Consider the following 7500-nt stretch of genomic DNA (forward strand, 5'->3'; position numbering starts at 1 on the left):
AAGTCTGGTGGTAGTAGTAGTATGATTTAAAGGCACAAAGTGATTGAAGTGTGCCCAGGCCCAGAGCTACTTTGCTGGGCATGACTGTGTTTGACCTCTTGGGCCTGGAAGTCTGGTGGTAGTAGTAGTATGATTTAAAGGCACAAAGTGAATGAAGTGTGCCCAGGCCCAGAGCTACTTTGCTGGGCATGACTGTGTTTGACCTCTTGGGCCTGGAAGTCTGGTAGTAGTAGTAGTAGTAGTAGTAGTAGTAGTAGTAGTAGTATGATTTAAAGGTACAAAGTGAATGAAGTGTGCCCAGGCCCAGAGCTACTTTGCTGGGCATGACTGTGTTTGACCTCTTGGGCCTGGAAGTCTATTTCTAGGCTTATATAAAGGGTCAAACTTCTTGAAGTGTGCCCAGGCCCAGAGCTACTTTGCTGGGCATGACTGTGTTTGACCTCTTGGGTCTGGAAGTCTGGTGGTAGTAGTAGTAGTATGATTTAAAGGCACAAAGTGATTGAAGTGTGCCCAGGCCCAGAGCTACTTTGCTGGGCATGAATGTGTTTGAACTCTTGGGCCTGGAAGTCTGGTAGTAGTAGTATGATTTAAAGGCACAAAGTGATTGAAGTGTGCCCAGGCCCAGAGCTACTTTGCTGGGCATGACTGTGTTTGACCTCTTGGGCCTGGAAGTCTGGTGGTAGTAGTAGTATGATTTAAAGGCACAAAGTGATTGAAGTGTGCCCAGGCCCAGAGCTACTTTGCTGGGCATGAATGTGTTTGAACTCTTGGGCCTGGAAGTCTGGTAGTAGTAGTAGTAGTAGTAGTAGTAGTAGTAGTAGTAGTAGTAGTAGTATGATTTAAAGGTACAAAGTGAATGAAGTGTGCCCAGGCCCAGAGCTACTTTGCTGGGCATGACTGTGTTTGACCTCTTGGCTCTGGAAGTCTATTTCTAGGCTTATATAAAGGGTCAAACTTCTTGAAGTGTGCCCAGGCCCAGAGCTACTTTGCTGGGCATGACTGTGTTTGACCTCTGGGGCCTGGAAGTCTGGTAGTAGTAGTATGATTTAAAGGCACAAAGTGATTGAAGTGTGCCCAGGCCCAGAGCTACTTTGCTGGGCATGACTGTGTTTGACCTCTTGGGCCTGGAAGTCTGGTAGTAGTAGTAGTAGTAGTAGTAGTAGTAGTAGTAGTAGTATGATTTAAAGGTACAAAGTGAATGAAGTGTGCCCAGGCCCAGAGCTACTTTGCTGGGCATGACTGTGTTTGACGTCTTGGGCCTGGAAGTCTGGTAGTAGTAGTATGATTTAAAGGTACAAAGTGAATGAAGTGTGCCCAGGCCCAGAGCTACTTTGCTGGGCATGACTGTGTTTGACCTCTTGGCTCTGGAAGTCTATTTCTAGGCTTATATAAAGGGTCAAACTTCTTGAAGTGTGCCCAGGCCCAGAGCTACTTTGCTGGGCATGACTGTGTTTGACCTCTGGGGCCTGGAAGTCTGGTAGTAGTAGTATGATTTAAAGGCACAAAGTGATTGAAGTGTGCCCAGGCCCAGAGCTACTTTGCTGGGCATGAATGTGTTTGAACTCTTGGGCCTGGAAGTCTATTTCTAGGCTTATATAAAGGGTCAAACTTCTTGAAGTGTGCCCAGGCCCAGAGCTACTTTGCTGGGCATGACTGTGTTTGACCTCTTGGGCCTGGAAGTCTGGTAGTAGTAGTAGTAGTAGTAGTAGTAGTAGTAGTAGTAGTAGTAGTATGATTTAAAGGTACAAAGTGAATGAAGTGTGCCCAGGCCCACAGCTACTTTGCTGGGCATGACTGTGTTTGACCTCTTGGGCCTGAAAGTCTATTTCTAGGCTTATATAAAGGGTCAAACTTCTTGAAGTGTGCCCAGGCCCAGAGCTACTTTGCTGGGCATGACTGTGTTTGACCTCTGGGGCCTGGAAGTCTGGTAGTAGTAGTATGATTTAAAGACACAAAGTGATTGAAGTGTGCCCAGGCCCAGAGCTACTTTGCTGGGCATGAATGTGTTTGAACTCTTGGGCCTGGAAGTCTGGTAGTAGTAGTATGATTTAAAGGTACAAAGTGAATGAAGTGTGCCCAGGCCCAGAGCTACTTTGCTGTGCATGACTGTGTTTGACCTCTTGGCTCTGGAAGTCTATTTCTAGGCTTATATAAAGGGTCAAACTTCTTGAAGTGTGCCCAGGCCCAGAGCTACTTTGCTGGGCATGACTGTGTTTGACCTCTGGGGCCTGGAAGTCTGGTAGTAGTAGTATGATTTAAAGGCACAAAGTGATTGAAGTGTGCCCAGGCCCAGAGCTACTTTGCTGGGCATGATTCTGTGACCTCTTGGGTCTGGAAATGTGGTACTTTGAAGGATTAAAAGAGTGAAACGGTCTGAAGTGTGCGCAGGTGTAAAGCAACCTTGCTAGGCATGAAGGTGTGACCTCCAGGGCCTGGAAGTCTGGTGGTAGTAGTAGTATGATTTAAAGGCACAAAGTGATTGAAGTGTGCCCAGGCCCAGAGCTACTTTGCTGGGCATGACTGTGTTTGACCTCTTGGGCCTGGAAGTCTGGTGGTAGTAGTAGTATGATTTAAAGGCACAAAGTGATTGAAGTGTGCCCAGGCCCAGAGCTACTTTGCTGGGCATGACTGTGTTTGACCTCTTGGCTCTGGAAGTCTATTTCTAGGCTTATATAAAGGGTCAAACTTCTTGAAGTGTGCCCAGGCCCAGAGCTACTTTGCTGGGCATGACTGTGTTTGACCTCTGGGGCCTGGAAGTCTGGTGGTAGTAGTAGTAGTAGTAGTATGATTTAAAGGTACAAAGTGAATGAAGTGTGCCCAGGCCCAGAGCCAGGCCTGGGCAGCAGGGGGCGCTCCTGGCCATGCCCAGCGAGTTTCGTGCGAATCGGACCTGGTCCGGAAGAGATACGAAGGGAAAACTCATTACTCGTCGGGGTGGCACATCCAGGCTCTCGACCCTCCCAAAGCGTCCGACCAGGGTGCACCCTGCCGGGCATGGTTAGCCGCCAGCCCCCTTCCTGGAGGTCTGGTTGGCACGGGGTTTTGATTTATCGGTTTCATATCTCTGGGCTCCTTGGGAGCAGAAAGTCGGTTGAGGGCCCTTTGGAAAGAGCCGGGGCTGCCGTTTAACGCTGTCCAAGCGGCAGGCGAAGCGCACCCACCGTTTTTACGCTATGATTTTTTAAAACCGCCGGGGCGGCAAACACAGGGCCGGTCGGGTTTGAAGACGAATATCTCTTCGGCCCTTGGGAGGAGAGAAGCAGCGCGGGTCACCTTTGAACGCGCTCGCTGCCAGGAACGTCTGGCGTAAAAGTTTCGTGGGAATCGGACGTTCCTAGGCTGAGAAGCGAGCGCCCGCCCTCGGGCGGTCGGGGGCCCCTTTCTCATTCCCCGTCTGGGCTAAAAATACGAGGTCGGACCCGATGGACTCGGGAGACTGGAGAGTACCAGGGAGACCCTGGAAGCAGGCGACCCGACCCACGCTTCGCTGTCTCCTCGGCCCTCGGGAGTAGAAGCGCGGGGACGGTGGCGTGGGCAGCAGGGGGCGCTCCTGGCCATGCCCAGCGAGTTTCGTGCGAATCGGACCTGGTCCGGAAGAGATACGAAGGGAAAACTCATTACTCGTCGGGGTGGCACATCCAGGCTCTCGACCCTCCCAAAGCGTCCGACCAGGGTGCACCCTGCCGGGCATGGTTAGCCGCCAGCCCCCTTCCTGGAGGTCTGGTTGGCACGGGGTTTTGATTTTTCGGTTTCATATCTCTGGGCTCCTTGGGAGCAGAAAGTCGGTTGAGGGCCCTTTGGAAAGAGCCGGGGCTGCCGTTTAACGCTGTCCAAGCGGCAGGCGAAGCGCACCCACCGTTTTTACGCTATGATTTTTTAAAACCGCCGGGGCGGCAAACACAGGGCCGGTCGGGTTTGAAGACGAATATCTCTTCGGCCCTTGGGAGGAGAGAAGCAGCGCGGGTCACCTTTGAACGCGCTCGCTGCCAGGAACGTCTGGCGTAAAAGTTTCGTGGGAATCGGACGTTCCTAGGCTGAGAAGCGAGCGCCCGCCCTCGGGCGGTCGGGGGCCCCTTTCTCATTCCCCGTCTGGGCTAAAAATACGAGGTCGGACCCGATGGACTCGGGAGACTGGAGAGTACCAGGGAGACCCTGGAAGCAGGCGACCCGACCCACGCTTCGCTGTCTCCTCGGCCCTCGGGAGTAGAAGCGCGGGGACGGTGGCGTGGGCAGCAGGGGGCGCTCCTGGCCATGCCCAGCGAGTTTCGTGCGAATCGGACCTGGTCCGGAAGAGATACGAAGGGAAAACTCATTACTCGTCGGGGTGGCACATCCAGGCTCTCGACCCTCCCAAAGCGTCCGACCAGGGTGCACCCTGCCGGGCATGGTTAGCCGCCAGCCCCCTTCCTGGAGGTCTGGTTGGCACGGGGTTTTGATTTATCGGTTTCATATCTCTGGGCTCCTTGGGAGCAGAAAGTCGGTTGAGGGCCCTTTGGAAAGAGCCGGGGCTGCCGTTTAACGCTGTCCAAGCGGCAGGCGAAGCGCACCCACCGTTTTTACGCTATGATTTTTTAAAACCGCCGGGGCGGCAAACACAGGGCCGGTCGGGTTTGAAGACGAATATCTCTTCGGCCCTTGGGAGGAGAGAAGCAGCGCGGGTCACCTTTGAACGCGCTCGCTGCCAGGAACGTCTGGCGTAAAAGTTTCGTGGGAATCGGACGTTCCTAGGCTGAGAAGCGAGCGCCCGCCCTCGGGCGGTCGGGGGCCCCTTTCTCATTCCCCGTCTGGGCTAAAAATACGAGGTCGGACCCGATGGACTCGGGAGACTGGAGAGTACCAGGGAGACCCTGGAAGCAGGCGACCCGACCCACGCTTCGCTGTCTCCTCGGCCCTCGGGAGTAGAAGCGCGGGGACGGTGGCGTGGGCAGCAGGGGGCGCTCCTGGCCATGCCCAGCGAGTTTCGTGCGAATCGGACCTGGTCCGGAAGAGATACGAAGGGAAAACTCATTACTCGTCGGGGTGGCACATCCAGGCTCTCGACCCTCCCAAAGCGTCCGACCAGGGTGCACCCTGCCGGGCATGGTTAGCCGCCAGCCCCCTTCCTGGAGGTCTGGTTGGCACGGGGTTTTGATTTATCGGTTTCATATCTCTGGGCTCCTTGGGAGCAGAAAGTCGGTTGAGGGCCCTTTGGAAAGAGCCGGGGCTGCCGTTTAACGCTGTCCAAGCGGCAGGCGAAGCGCACCCACCGTTTTTACGCTATGATTTTTTAAAACCGCCGGGGCGGCAAACACAGGGCCGGTCGGGTTTGAAGACGAATATCTCTTCGGCCCTTGGGAGGAGAGAAGCAGCGCGGGTCACCTTTGAACGCGCTCGCTGCCAGGAACGTCTGGCGTAAAAGTTTCGTGGGAATCGGACGTTCCTAGGCTGAGAAGCGAGCGCCCGCCCTCGGGCGGTCGGGGGCCCCTTTCTCATTCCCCGTCTGGGCTAAAAATACGAGGTCGGACCCGATGGACTCGGGAGACTGGAGAGTACCAGGGAGACCCTGGAAGCAGGCGACCCGACCCACGCTTCGCTGTCTCCTCGGCCCTCGGGAGTAGAAGCGCGGGGACGGTGGCGTGGGCAGCAGGGGGCGCTCCTGGCCATGCCCAGCGAGTTTCGTGCGAATCGGACCTGGTCCGGAAGAGATACGAAGGGAAAACTCATTACTCGTCGGGGTGGCACATCCAGGCTCTCGACCCTCCCAAAGTGTCCGACCAGGGTGCACCCTGCCGGGCTAAGAGAACAGCCAGGTGAACCCTGGAGGTTCCGAACTCCAGACCCCTGGACCCGACGGCTCAGTCCGCCTCAGGTGCACTACAGAGGTCCTCGGGCTGTCCCTGAGTGCATTAAAACGGAAATCAGAATTACTCCCCCGGGTGGCACTTCCAGGCTCTCGACCCTCCCAAAGTGTCCGACCAGGGTGCACCCTGCTGGGCATGGTTAGCCGCCAGCCCCCTTCCTGGAGGTCTGGTTGGCACGGGGTTTTGCAAATAGGTCCCGTCGGGTATATGGGAGAGCAAAGAGAATCAATGGGGTCCAAGCACTAAATTCATCCAGTGGCGTTCTCTGGAAGCCCAAGGGGAGTCCGAGGGGTGTTCGGCCGGCAAGGGGAGCTCTCCCTCGGACACATGATCAAACGCCTGTCCCCTACCGGAAAGTGGTGTGCTCTGGATGCCCCCCCCCCCCCCATCCCCCGAGGGGGGTGCTTATCCCGCGAGGGGAGCCCTCCTCGGGTTAAGTGAACCATCATGCCGATTCCCCTATGGAAGTGGGCACATCCAGGCACACAGTCTGCTTTGCTCTCCCCGACCCGAGTGCGTCTGTTGGGCTGAGTGTACGCCCAGGCAACTGGATCCAATGGCTCAGTCCGCCGCAGCGTGCTTCGACGATGGGTCGTACAGCCATGCCACCAGGGTGGGCGTGTTTGTAAATGTACCAGTGGATTCTCGTCGGCCTGCCACATCCATGGTATCGACCCACCAGGCCTGTCCGACCAGGGGTTGACCCTGGACGGGCACGGTCTGTGGTTTGGCCCTTGTCCTAGATGAAATCGGGCACGGGGTTTTCTGGCCAGGTACCATCGGGTTACTGGGAGAGCGGCTTCGGTCTCCAGGTGAGACCAATGGTGAAGCAGCACGAGGCAATGGAGAGCATGCAAAGCGATGGGGAAGCCATGCACGGCAATGGCCACGAAAAAAAAAAAAAAATCACCACGGAAGGAACGTGAAGAACAAGGAGGAGTGTAGTGACACTGCCCAAAGCTGCCCGGTGTTGCAGGGGTCTATTGGTGTGTTGCTTCCTTGTTTGGTAGAGTGGAGTACCAGACCCGCCAGGGGTAGGCAAACCATTCCCCCTACGGTAAGTGAGGAGCCAGCCATTTGACGAGCGGGTGTCCACGTGTACGGGTGCGAGCGCTATCCCCCCACACGGGGTTAGGCCACGGCCTTAGGTGGACGTCTGCCGACCAGCCCCGGCTGATCCAGAACTTCTGATGTGGAGAGCGGTTTTGACAGATCCTCCCTGGTTCTAGCGGGTCAAGCCTCTGATGGGGGGTGGGGGTTATTTGTAACCCATCCCAGAACTCTCTGGGGGAGACTCAGACGGCCAGTCTGTCTACTCAGTTGTCCTATACTGGTGTCTGTGGTTTGGGAGGAAGGGAGTGCCCTGCTTTGTTGGCCTCCTCTTCAAACCTACCTGGGCCCACGAATCACTCTTCTTGGTTACATCACGAAACGTAGGTTGAGCGAGGCTAGGGGGGAGGGAATTCGACGAGGTCTTTCCCTTGTCCCCCCACCAGCGGCCCACGAAAATCAAAACGGCGTGAAGAGAGGGAACGCCGAAAGCACCTGGAGTCGGCCGTCCGCACCTCCGGAGGAGGTGGACGGGGTACGGTGCGGGCATGACCGGATGGGACAGCTTTGCATCAAGGTGAGAGGTCGGCGTCCGAAGGCCAGAGGGCGG

Source organism: Electrophorus electricus, unplaced genomic scaffold, assembly GCF_041902795.1.
Source record: "Electrophorus electricus isolate QZ-2024a unplaced genomic scaffold, ASM4190279v1 Scaffold86, whole genome shotgun sequence".
NCBI lineage: Eukaryota > Metazoa > Chordata > Actinopteri > Gymnotiformes > Gymnotidae > Electrophorus > Electrophorus electricus.